The sequence below is a fragment of the Balaenoptera acutorostrata genome, chromosome 13, assembly GCF_949987535.1.
Source record: "Balaenoptera acutorostrata chromosome 13, mBalAcu1.1, whole genome shotgun sequence".
Lineage (NCBI taxonomy): Eukaryota > Metazoa > Chordata > Mammalia > Artiodactyla > Balaenopteridae > Balaenoptera > Balaenoptera acutorostrata.
The window spans coordinates 80,924,445-80,937,469 of NC_080076.1; the positions used below are offsets into that span (position 1 = coordinate 80,924,445).

General features: G+C 46.3%; 1 protein-coding gene and 1 non-coding gene across 2 annotated transcripts in view; both read right to left on the reverse strand.

The window, feature by feature from the left end:
- SPRING1 (SREBF pathway regulator in golgi 1) overlaps positions 1-13,025 on the reverse strand; it is a 222,041-nt gene that overhangs the window by 70,230 nt on the left and 138,786 nt on the right. The gene's annotated exons all lie outside the window — the stretch shown is intronic.
- On the reverse strand, positions 2,759-2,863 carry LOC114238769 (U6 spliceosomal RNA). Its single transcript, XR_003624055.1, has one exon. It is a non-coding gene; the product is annotated as a U6 spliceosomal RNA (small nuclear RNA).

Here is a 13,025-nt window from a genome sequence, read left to right on the forward strand (position 1 = left end):
AAGACAGATCAAAAATGTATTGAAGTTTTTAACCGAGAAGCAAGGGCCATATTAACTTCAGGCATTGCAGGATCTAGGCTTTCCTTTAAGTCTTCAGGAATCTGCCTCTCCCCATCTCTTCAGCTCTGCTTTTCCCTGTTTTGGTTTCATTTTGAGATTGGCTCTCTCCACCTGTTTTACATCGTCGCAGAGTCAAATCAAGGCTTTCTCTTGCTTGCCTCTGTAAAAGTCCGAGGGTCAGGTCTGGTGGGTTCTGATAGGTTCAGCTGCCCATTGCTAAACCAATGACCAGGGCAAGGGGGCTGGAATGATCTGATCGCCCAGGGCCCAGTCAAGTTAAGCCTAGCTAAGCCACAGGGGCGGAGTGAGAGTGAGTGGTTCCCCCAAAGAATATCAGGGTGCTCCTACAAGGAGGAACGGATGATGGGCGGGCAGAAAGCCATGGTGTCCTATACTCCCATGTCATGCTGCCAAGTGTGACATGGGCAGGCAAGCCTGCACATAGATCTGCCCTCCACCTCCTCCACGCTGCTGGAGACCACCTCGGGGACCCCCTCACGCTGTATCCAGCCCTGGGACTCCAGCCCTGCCCCTACCCCATGAATTTATTCCAGTTGGCAGTTTTCAAAATACGCATCTTGGGCACTGCTGGAGGGAGGAAGACAGCAGAGGGAAGCAAGGAGGATGGGTGACGGAAGCTCAGCGTCTGGGACTATATAGGACCCCCGCCCCTATTCCAACCATGTGGCAACTCTTGTGTCCATTTGTAGATTCAGTTCCCTTGAACACTTTTATTTTATCGAACAGCTCCTCATATTTTTACAGCTTGAAAATCAGTGATTTTTCTACAACCCTTGCCCTCTCCCTCATTCATAAATGAGGAACAATAGCCAGAAAGAGGCAGGAGCCTGATCAAGGCCAGGCGGGCAGCAGCAACAAAATGCATAGTCTGAGAAATCACACCTTGGGATTCCCATGTCCTGCCCTTCCCACGTGCAGCCTTGCGGGTGGGTTAGAGATCCGGGAAAGAGATTACCACATGCACCTCTGCCGTACTTCACTGACTGGTTAGCCAAGAATGCAGAATGGAGCAGCTTCCCAGAGGAGAGCAGAAAGAGGGAAACTTTGTGTGGCTTTGTCTCTGCTCTCCGGGTACAGGCAGCCGCTGGGGACTCTCTCTGTAGGTAAAATCCTACCAGAATGGAGAAAAACAGCCAGATTCTGCTACTCCTGCCTCGTACTGGGAGCTTACATCACATCCCAGAAGAACTTACATGAGTGAGCCATGTGCTTCTGTTTAAGATGTTTACAAACAACTTCTCTGCTCATCCTCCCGTGTCTCCAGGCACCAGCCCTGCCACATACTTCAAACCCACCTCTCTACAACGCTGGTCACTGCTAATCATCATAGCTAACCTTTCTGAGTGCTTACAATGTTCCCGAAAGTGTATGCTAAGTGCTTGACAGGTATTGCTTCATCGAATCCTCCCAAGAACCCCATACAGTAGGTACTATTATTAGCCTCATTTTACAGGTGAGGAGACAAAGGTGCAGAGAGATGAATTAATTTCTCCAAGGTGCTCAGCCAGCTTCCAACTCAGGCAGTCAGAGTCAAGAGCACGAGCTGACGGTTAGGTAGCTACGTGAGGTGCGTGACGAGTGTGGGGACAAGGAAGAGGTAGCTGTAGCCGCACCTGTACACAGACAGAAAGTTCTCCACGTCCCCTTACCTCCTCTCCTACACTCTCTCGCCTGGTGTCTCCAGCAAACACACACAGGGGATTTCAGGAAGAGAAGGCTCCTAAGGTGCGGGCGCAACACGGGTAAGTTGGGTAAGGAAAGGCGCGTGGGCTCATTACTTAGACTACCTTGCAGCCGCTTATTGAATTAGTGTGATTCTTAACATCTTCAGCTTGGATCTCCTCCAGGCCAGCCAGCTGGTGCATTCAGTACGACTCAGCTCGCCTTAACTCAATTAACTAAGCCAGGCTGCGCTGAACTCAACAAGTATTTCTTAAGCACTGAGCTGGCTGCAGGGGGAAAATAAAACAAAGGAGGGCACGACTCAGACTCTGCCAGACTTGGCCCTTAAGGAGATGCCTTGTGCTTTTAGCGCATAACACGGTGCCGTATTTTCTAAGTACCACCTTCGCTCTCCCCCTGTGCTATGATTTACTTCATATTTTTCTTTAAATAAATTAATTTTTAAGGAAATTAATTTCCTTCTCTAAGCTTAAATAAGTTAATTTTTAAGTTATTGAGGTGAAATTGATGTAACATAAAAGCAACCATTTTAAAGTGAACAATTCAATAGCATTTAGTACATTCGCAGTGTTGTGTAACCACTATCTCCGTCTAGTTCCAAAACATTTCCATCACTCCAACATAAAACCCCATACCCACCTCCCCTAAACCCCCTCACAACCACTAATCTGCTTTCTGTTCCTATGGATTTGCCAGTTCTGGACATTTCACGTAAATAGAATCATATCACACGTGATCTATTGCGTCTGGCTCCTTTCACTTGGCATCGTGTCTTTGAGGTTCATCCATGTTGTAGCACGTGTCAGTGCTTCATTCCTTCTTATGGCCAAATAATATTCTGTTGTCTACATCCACCACAGTTTGTCTATTCTTTCATCTACTGATGGATATTTGAGCTCTTTCTACCTTTAGGCTATTGTGAATAGTGCTGCTAAATAAGTTTACTTCATTTGTTCATTCATTCATTTAGATATAATTGACATATAATATTGTAAAAACATGATAACACTTCACATATTTGCATGTCATCCTTTCGCAGGGCTGTTTAATCTTTTCTGTATGTTCCAGTTTTTTGGATACGTGGTGCCGCAGTGAGCACTGAATGTTTATTTTAAAAGGAAAATTTAATCACTACTATAAATAGGAAACCTGTATTTTTCTAATAGGAAATAGAATAGATATATAACTATTATAAGTAAAAATTTCACCTGGGTAGCACATAAAATCACCCAGTGTACTCTCAGATGCAGTAGTAAAAAGCCTGGACTCTGGATGTGGTCGGCCTCGACTTTGAATCCTGGTTTTGTCATCTGAACCTGGCCAATGTCCTGTCCTCCCCCAGCCCCCCGAACATCGCACAGGTTAGCAGCACGGACCCCTGCGCAGTCAAAAAATCCAAATATAACTTTACAGGCGGCCCTCATATCCATGGTTCCGCACGGAGGATTCAACCAACTACAGGTTGTGTAGTACCGTAGTATTTACTGAAAAAAATTGGTTGTGTAAGTGGACCCACATTGTTCAAGGGTCAACAGGACTTGTAATTGCTTCCTCCTGAAGTTGTTGTGAGAATTAAAAACATGTAAGGTGCTCAGTGCTGTCAGGCACATAGTAAGTGCTCAGTGTGTGAAAGCTGGTAGGTAGGATCACAGGTCATAAACAGGAACAGTAACAGTACTAGTAGCTAACAAAGCAAGTATCTGCCATGTGCCATGAACTTGTGGAGCGCCTGCGTGTGCATTACCTCACGTAATCCCCACAAAGTTCAAATTATTATTACCCCCATTTTGTAGGTCATAAAACAGGCTAAGAGAGGTGGCGCCAGTAGTTGAAGGTCACACAGCAGAGACTTGAGCTCTGGGAAGGTTAAATGACAGTATGAGAAGTAACCCCAAGTCCACTGGAATGTCAGGCTGACCCTGGGCACAAATGATTAATTGCAAAAGGGCTGCCTGGGCCCTTGAGGTCCCAGACCTGGCAACTCACTGCAGACCCAGCCTGGAGGCACCTCCCAGCTGTGTCTTTTCATTGAGTCACTCTGTCTCGGGTCTGCCAACAAGAGGCTCCACACATCTTTTCTAGTTGACTTACCTCTCATAGTTCATGGGATTCACCTGCCCTCCCTGTACCCCATCATCCCTCAGTGTCCCTAAAACTGCCCCTTTCCTCTGCAATCTCTCTTCTTCCACGTTGCATGGAGCCCACAAGACTGTCACGCAGCCTCTAATTATCCACTGTTGGTGCAGAAGTTAGCAGGTCTCGAGTTCACATGTATCCATTACACCTTCATCAACAGGGATGTATCTGATTCACAGTTTCAGGCTGTGTGGGAATCCTGTCCCACCCAAGGGTGAGACTAGCATCGACTTGTATTAATTTCCTGGGGCTGCCATCATGAATCAATACAAACTTGGTGGCTCAAAACAACAGAAATTTATTCTCCCACAGATCTGGAGGCCAGAAGTCTGAAGTCAAGGTGGCAACAGGGCCACGCCACACTCCCTCCAAAGGCTCTAGGGGAGGATCCTTCCTCACCTCGTCCATTTTCTGGTGGTTCCTGGCGTTCGTTGGCTTGTGGCCACATCACTTCAATTTCTGCCTCTGTCTTCACATGGCCTTCTCCCTGTGTGCCTCTTTTCCATCTCTTTTTTTTTTTTAATTAATTAATTAATTTATTTATTTTTGGCTGTGTTGGGTCTTCGTTTCTGTGCAAGGGTTTTCTCTAGTTGCGGCAAGCGGGGGCCACTCTTCATCGTGGTGCGCGGGCCTCTCACTATCGCAGCCTTTCTTGTTGCAGAGCACAGGCTCCAGACGCGCAGGCTCAGTAGTTGTGGCTCACGGGCCTAGTTGCTCCGCGGCATGTGGGATCTTCCCAGACCAGGGCTCGAACCCGTGTCCCCTGCATTGGCAGGCAGACTCTCAACCACTGCGCCACCAGGGAAGCCCTCCATCACTTATAAGGACACTCGTTGTTGGATTTAGGGCCCACCCTGATCTGGTATGATCTAGTGTGATCACCTTAATTACCTCTGCAAAGACCTTATTTCCTAATAGGGTCACATTTCAAGACTCCAAGTAGACATGAATTTTGGTGGGATGCTACTCAACCCTATTCTTTATAACAGGTTATTGAACCCAATTTTCTGTTTGGGTACAAACAGAAAAGGGTTGAATTTTCCTTCAAAGACAGTTATCAGCCATATTCTTACAAATCTCCCTTTCCCAGCCCTTAGTGGCATCCTGGGCATATCCTATAGCTTTCTGGCCAGTTTCCAATATTAACAAGTCCCATCCAGGTCTGGCCAGTATAAAACATCCAGTTTAGTCTCCCACCCTCCAACTCAATTTTGCCCCAGGGCCTGAGAAACCCAGGGTGGGCCTGGCCACCTCTTGCCCTGCTCCTCCCCTATGCTTCTGGTTGCCAGAGTGCACCAAATAGGGTGATTCCATGGGCAACCAAATTTGGCCAATGCTGCATTAAACCAAGTTACCCAGATGTCTTTACTTTAGACTCAGTTGACGTGTGAATACACATCCAGAAGCAGGTAGTTTCCAACCGTATTCCGCCCAGGAAACTCTTGTTCCACAGAACACCCCGCCACCCTGGTGTTCCCCAGACCATGCTTTGGGAAATGCCACACTATATAAAATACTGCAAAATGCAAAGTACATTCACAACTATTATGTGTGCATAGCAAGAGAAGATGAGCTTTTGGGTAAATATACCAACTCTGGAGCATTTTTGTGATTTATTCAGAAAATTGGCTTCTGGATCACTGTGGACAAGACCCAACTTGGCTGGAAGACTGTAATCCCTCGGCAGAGCCACACGGACAGCTAAGCCGGCCAAATTTATTCTGAGAAAGGATAACTCTCATAGTGAAAGGCAAGAACTTTTAAGAAAAATTTATACTATAGTCTAGTCCTACAATGTATGCAATTGTGTTCTGTACATTCATTCAACAACAGGGACTCAGCAGAATAGTAATAATAACAATAATATGATAACAACAGAAAAGATAGAATAAATTCATGTAAGTACCAGGCAAGGGTTCACCTGCCTTTCTTCTCTGGGGTCCATGCAGTAGTCTCAGCTCCAAGCACCTCTCAGCCATTAGCATGTGTCCAGTGCTTAAATATCTGCTGTTTTCATCTAATACAGCCTCTAAAATTTGGCCAGCTTCATCTGGTGCTCAACTGAGCAATCAACAACCTTTTCCAATGCCGTAGAAACACAGCTATGCTGGACTGACTGCAAGAAACCACGACAGCCTCCAATGTAATGTCTCTCCAAGGGCTTTCAAGGTTAATTTCTGATCATGGTCTGAATTCTATTAACTGTAGAGCTGTACTATCACCTCCCATGTGACTCCCATGTAATCGCAAAGATGAATAGAAACTGGTTTTGTCTGTATTGTCAAGGCAAATATTTTCTGAAAGCCAGGACCAACCTTACAACTGGGTTCAGTAGGGGCCATCAAGGCAATAAGATTTGAAGAAAGTCAGTCACCATCACTCCATGCCCCATTTCCCATTCCCTCCCCACCCCAAACTAAAAAAGCCTAGAGAAAAAAAAACTTTCAAAATCTGATGATGTTGGGAATTCCCTGGTGGTCCGGTGGCTAGGACTCCCCACTTCCACTGCCCAGGGCCCGGGTTCAATCACTGATCAGGGAACTAAGATCCCGCAAGCTGCGCGGCTCAGCCAAAAAAAAAAAAAGTTAAAATCCGATGGTGTCACCTTAATGGGAAACTCTTTAATCCTCAGTAGTCTAGCAAGTTTATCAGTCTATCCACTTAGCCACCAGCTGCTAAAGGTCAGAGGGGGCAGGGATTCACAGCGGCCTGGGGAACATAGAGCCAGTTCTCACTCTCGCTCAATTTCGTCCCCTGAGTAAAATCTCCTACTGCCCACAGAATGATGTCCAAACTCAAGGACCTTCGTCTGCTGGACCCTGCCCACCTCATGAGCTGAGCACCCCAGGGCAGGGTCTGGTTCTCATTTACCTGCAGGTCTGCCCAGCACCTAGCACAGATTTTGGCAGATAAGCCAGAGCACAGGGAATAAAGAAATGTCAAACGAGTGAAAAAGTATCCTGTATAAAACACAGGTAACACATAAGCAAGTCTCGTCATGATGTCATGTAAAAATTTTTTCTTAAAAAAAAAAAAACTTAACTGGAGAGCAATTTAAATCTTTACCAAATTTCTCAGGGAACACCCAAAAAATCCTATTTATAATGTAAAGCAAAACTTCTCCTCCACAGCACCTGGCCCCCACATCTCTCTCAAATTCTCCCCAACTCTCTTTCAGATCTAACTTTTCTCATTTCCCCTCCCATCTCCCTTTCCAAATACAGCTCCCACTCTTTTCCAGAAGTATAGGGTAGCTGGCTAAAAGCATGAGCTCTGGGGCTCACCTTGCCGGGTACAAACTCAGTTCTGTCACTCTAATTTGAGCGGGAACCTGGCATGTAAGTGCCATAAATGCAACTTGTTATTTAAATCCTATTGGCTTCTCCATTATTCTTTTTTTTTTTTTTTTTAACTTGGCCCGCTTTTCCATTAATGCAGTAAGAAATGTGTATGAGTTTCCTAGGGCTGCCAAAACGAATCACCATAAACTTCATGGCTTAAAACAATAAGAATTTATTCTCTCACAGTTCTGGAGGCTAGAAGTCCAAAATCAAGGTGGCAGTAAGGCTGTGCTCCCTCCAGAGGCTCCAGGGAAGATTTTTGCTCCTTGCTTCTTCCAGTTCCTGGTGGCTGTTAGCATTCCTGCGCTTGTGGCCACACAACTCCACTTCCTACCTCTGTCTTCACATGGCCTTTGCCTGTGGGTCTGTCCTCTGTGTGTCTCCTGAGAACATTTGTCATTGGATTTAGGGCCAGCCCAGATAAATCCGGGATTATCTCATTTCAAGATCCTTAATTTAATTACATCTGCAAAGACACTTTTTCTAAATAAAGTCACATTCACAGGTTCTGGGGGGTCAGGATATGGACATGCCTTTTGCGGGGGGCCAGCATTTACCCACTACAAAATGACACTGGGTCCTTCCTTTTGTGGGTGGTGGACGGGGACAAGGCTGCACACTCCTGTAATTTTTTTCTTTTTTTTCTTAACTTTTAAATTCTTGTAACGATGAATATATCAAGTCAGCAGCCAGCATCAGGTACTTGGCAATGCGGAAGGAAAGAGGCAGATGGCAGAAAGGCACCGTCAACTTTTCCTTTTCACTGACATTCATCAACTCTTTCAACGATGCAAGTTTGCAGCCATTGCACACCTAATTGCAAGAGCTGCTGCATCTTGCAATTAGGTGTGCAATGCAGGGGGTGAATTGGGCGCAAGAAACAGTGAGTTTCAGCCACATGGTCAGAACCTCAAGCAGCATCTCGGCTTTCCCACAGTGGGTGGTGAGCTGCATGCGCTGCTGGCCGCAGGGGGTGGGAGGAGGTGCGGTTCAGGTTAGTTATTTATTGATATTCTGTGTTAAGATTCCTGCCTCGGCTGCACTGGAGGGATCTGGGAGGCAGTGACTTCACACGACTCAAACTGCAATCAGACAGCCTTTTGGCTCAATGTGTTTATCTACCCAGAACTATTTTTGGTGTGTGTTCATAGACAGCACACACTAAAGTATTTGGGATTTGAGATGCAAGTGTTAAAGAAGATTAAAGTTAGCTGCTAATGAGCATGCCCAGAATAGATATACTCTGTGTGTGTTTGTGTGTGTGCGTGCTCCATGTGTGTGCTCTGTTGTGTGTCTGCAAAGCAGATGTCTACAAGCCTGCCCTTAAGTGGCCTCACCAATGTCCCAGATCAGCTAAGATGTCCATGGATGGAAGACGGAAATGGATGAAAACTGGACTGTCTCAAAATACTGCCTTACCAGACACTCCAATCCCCTCAACTCTATTCTGCCTGTCCTTCAAAGCCTAGCCCATCCCACCTTATCAAAGAGCCTCGCTTGACCACTCTCTGAACTCCCAGACCACAGATAACAAATAGGTTTCATCTCCAGTACCAACCTGGATCAGACAGGCAGGGAACGCCCAGAGCAGCATGTTGAGTGGGATGCTGAGAACATTCAGACCACACCGTGGCTTAAAGCTTCTAAATGTCCTGTTGTCTAGCCCAGGATCTAGATGGAGCAGGCACTTAATCCACACTTGTTCAGTAATTAATTTTCATTGTTTGGACTCTGAAATTAGCTAAGAAGAAAGGTCTCTCTCTGAAGCACAATTCCCTAAGGACTTCTGAGGGTAAACTTGGATGCCCACTAAAGGGCTGAGTGCCTGGGCTTGCTGGCCTGCCCTCTGTCTTCCCAGCCCTCCCCCCCATTCTGCACATGTCGTCGACCAAATCCTACGTGTGTACTGGGGAGTCCCCATCTAAGAGGTTGGCCCTGTAATTGTTCAGCGAGATAATAACATCAGGCTCATCCATCAAGCCTGCTTCTAATAGTTTGGTTTTCCTAATGGAATGTAGTGTCCTTAAGAAGAAGAGAAGCACCATAATGTGAGGTTTTATGCAGGCTGGTTTCTAGCTGTGAGTTATGGACCTGAAATGATAGTTAAATCGATGAAGAGGCACTAAGCTATTGCCTCTGAATCTGGGTGTCCGTAAAACCCAAGTATTGACAGCCCTGAGTGGATGTGTTGCAGGCTGGCTCTTCCAGCCTTGATTGGGGCTCCCTTTCTCTCTCTCTCTCTGGACAGTAGCAGCCCAAGAGAAATGGAAATATGACGGCTCGCTGATAGTTTTCACAGTCTGCACGACAGACCACCCCCGCAACAAGACTCCAGGTCAAGTGCTCTTCTCCATTCTGTGAATCTAGTGGGGAGAAATTAGCTCTCAGTGGTATTCCTACTAATGGAGAGAAGCAATTCCTCCCTGGTCTGGTTGTAATGGGTCTGGCAATGGACCAAGAGGCAGGAAGCCTGTCTTCTTCCCTAACCTCTTTCCCCGTCTCGCGGCGTGACCTCAGCAGGTAACTTAACCTCTCAACTCCTTCGCTGCCTCATCTGTAATGATCCACCTTTATCACTTCATAGTCCTGCTCTAGGATAAATGAGACAAGCCTCTCAAAGCCATATTTTAGTCCCCAAGAAAGACCAGAACCAGGTAAATGCTAAGGGTAGCCATTTCCTTTGTTTTTGCTGTGTGCGTTACTAACTTGTGGGATTTTTAAAATAATGGCAAAAATGAATGGATTTATGCAATTGTTTTGTCTTTTCCTAGGTGCCTTGAGGCATTTCTGGAGTACTGTTTTATTGTTCACCTCTTCTATGGAGTGGATATTGTTAAGCCCATTTCTTAGTCAGCAAACTAAGGGAGCTGGCTTTGAAGTGAGCCATGTGGATGGGCTGGAAGTAATTCCTGCTCCTAATCTACTGTGGGGCTCTTCCCTGCCAATGCACAAGTCCCTAGGGGACACTCAGGGATACTGGCTCAGCCAATTGTTGAGCCACATCTCAGGCATTTTCCTACCCTCCCTCCACTCCAGCTATGCTGACCTTCTTTTACTTCTTTACAAGCACCAAATGCTTTCCAATCTCAAACTATGTACACCTGTTCTCTGTGTGGGAGGCCCTTCCTGCCCATGTTTCCTCTGGCCAATCCCTACCCATCCTTCAGGCCTCAGCTTCAATGTCACCTTTGCAGTGAAGTCTTCCATGACCCCCAGGCTTTGCCAAGTCCCCCCATTCTCTGCTCTCACAGGCACTATATTTGTCCTTTACAGAGCTTATCACACCTGTATCTAAATAATTGTTAGTTTAATGTCTGTCTTCCCCACTAATGATGAGTTCCATGAGGGCAAAGAACTGTTTGTCTTGTTCGTTACTGTGAATCCAGAACTGAGAAGGCACCCAGTAAAAATCTGTGGTATGAGAGGATGGATGGATGATGGATAGACAGATGGATGAAGGGAGGGCGGGATGGATGGATGAATAATAGATAAATAGGTGGATGAATGGATGACAGATAGATGTATAGATAATGGATGGATGGATGGATGGATGGATAGATGGATGGAGAAATAAATGGATGGATGGATTAACGGACAGATGATGGATGATGTACAGATAGTGGATGGATGGATGAATGGATGGATGTAGTGTGTTTGTAAATGAGAGTGATCCAAATTACCAGTATTCATCATCAAGAGAAAGTTCTAAGTTCCAAATGTTCAGAGAAGCTTATGAATGCAGACCTAGGCTGTATGTCAGCAGGGTCACGCTCCCACTGACACTCTGGGTAGAATCCTTCTTTGCCTCGTCCTAGTTTCTGACGATGGCTGCCAATCCTTGGCGCTCCTTGGCTTGCAGCTACATTACTTGAATTCCTGCCTTTGTCTTCTCGCATTGTTTTCCCTCTTCTTATAAGGACACCAGTCATACTGGATTAAGGGTCCAGCCTACTCCAATATTACCTCATCTTAACTAATTACACCAGCAGCAACCTTGTTTCCAAACAAGGTCACATCCTGAGGTACCCTTGGTTAGGATTTCAAACGTACCTTTGCGGGGGGTACTCAGTTCAACCCATAACAATCTATGAAACAGCAGTGCCTCTCTCAGGTGTGTATCCTAGAGACACCCCTGCCTAGGATGACAAGGAGACATGCGTGAGGATGTTGGTGGAGGCCAGGTTTGTCACAGCAAGGAGCCAGAGGTGACCTACCTGTCCATGACAGGCAAAATAGATAAACCACATCTGATAAATGCAGATCATGGAATAATACACATCAGGCAGAAATAATACACTGGATTTGCATATATCACCATGGATAGATCTTAAAAACATAGCGTGAGATGAAAAAAGTAGGAACTAGACTGAGATTTATGATACAACCCCACTGACATAAATTTAAAACACACACACCCAAAGAACAACATTATGCATGTTTCATAAGCACTGGAAAGTGGGTTGGAAAGTTTATGTTGTGTACACTGGAGTCGCTGCCCGCGGGAAGCAGGGAGAGTGGCAGCCCTACATGAAGGCAGGCACGAGACAGATCTGGGATGGACAAGTGCTGGGCCTGTGGCCTAAACCGGGACGTGTGATTCTATGCATGTGCGCATCAGGGTCCACATTTTACAAAGAGGGAAGAAATCCTGTAAGGGATAGATGAGTGATAATTGTGCTGAGGACCTGGGGGGAGTCCAGGGTCTTGCAAGGATGCACAGCGGAGATACTTGATGTGCTCTGGAGCAGCAGGGAAGACTCTGTGGAGAAAACAGCGCTTACGCTAAGACCTGGAGAAGGACCAGAGTTGTGCTGGGTGGGGAAGAGCAGGACAGAAAGTTCCAGGCAGAAGGATCACATGTGTATGAGCCCAGGAAGGCCCAGGCTGGCCTGGGTACGTCAGCCTGGGAGAAGGGCACAGTCCTCACGCCATCGCTCTGCCCTCCCCACCACCCCTAAGGAAGGACAGCGGACAGAGCTAGCTGTGGGTGTGTCACCCGCTCAGATGCCCACAGGGACCAGGTGGCAGAAATGAGTAAATGACGCAGGCGCATATGAAACACTTCCACAGAGAATTGCGGGTCGTCCTGTACTTCAAAACCACAGGGCTCTCCAAGTCTCTTTTTCCTCACTTTTGATGGAGACATGGGTGCCTCTTTCTTCTTTAAGAAAAAGAGCAGTGGAGTGTGACGAGAAGCAGCAGCTGACTCAGAGTTGGGGGAACGCTAGGGCGGGCTGGGGCCTGTGGAGGACCCGGAAGGGACACCCCAGCTGAAGGGGCAGCTGCCACTGAGCTTCAGACAATGCCTTCCTTCTCCCGAATGCAGTCCCCATGTTGACAGCTCTTTCCTTTTTCAAGAGAAGCTGTTGCTCTGGATTTTCTTGTGAAATCTTTTCCTTTTACCTGCTACTATCTAATCTAACCATAATGAAGCACCACATCACACCAACTAGGATGCTATCATAAAAGAAATAAAATGGGAAGTAACAAGTGTTGGGGAGGATGTGGAGAAATTGGAACACTCACACTTTGGTGGTGGGAATAAAAAGTGGCCCAGACACTGTGGAAAACAAAGTGGTGGTTTCTCAGAAAGTTAAACATAGAATTACCATGTGACCCAGCAATTCCACTCCTCGTTATGTGCCCAAAAGAACTGGAAGCAGGTGCTCAAACTAGCTCATCTACAAGCCTGTTCATAGCAGCATTATTTGCAAATAGCCAAAAGGTAGAAACAACCCAAAGTCCATGAATGGCTAAGTGCATAAACAAAATGTGGTCTATCCA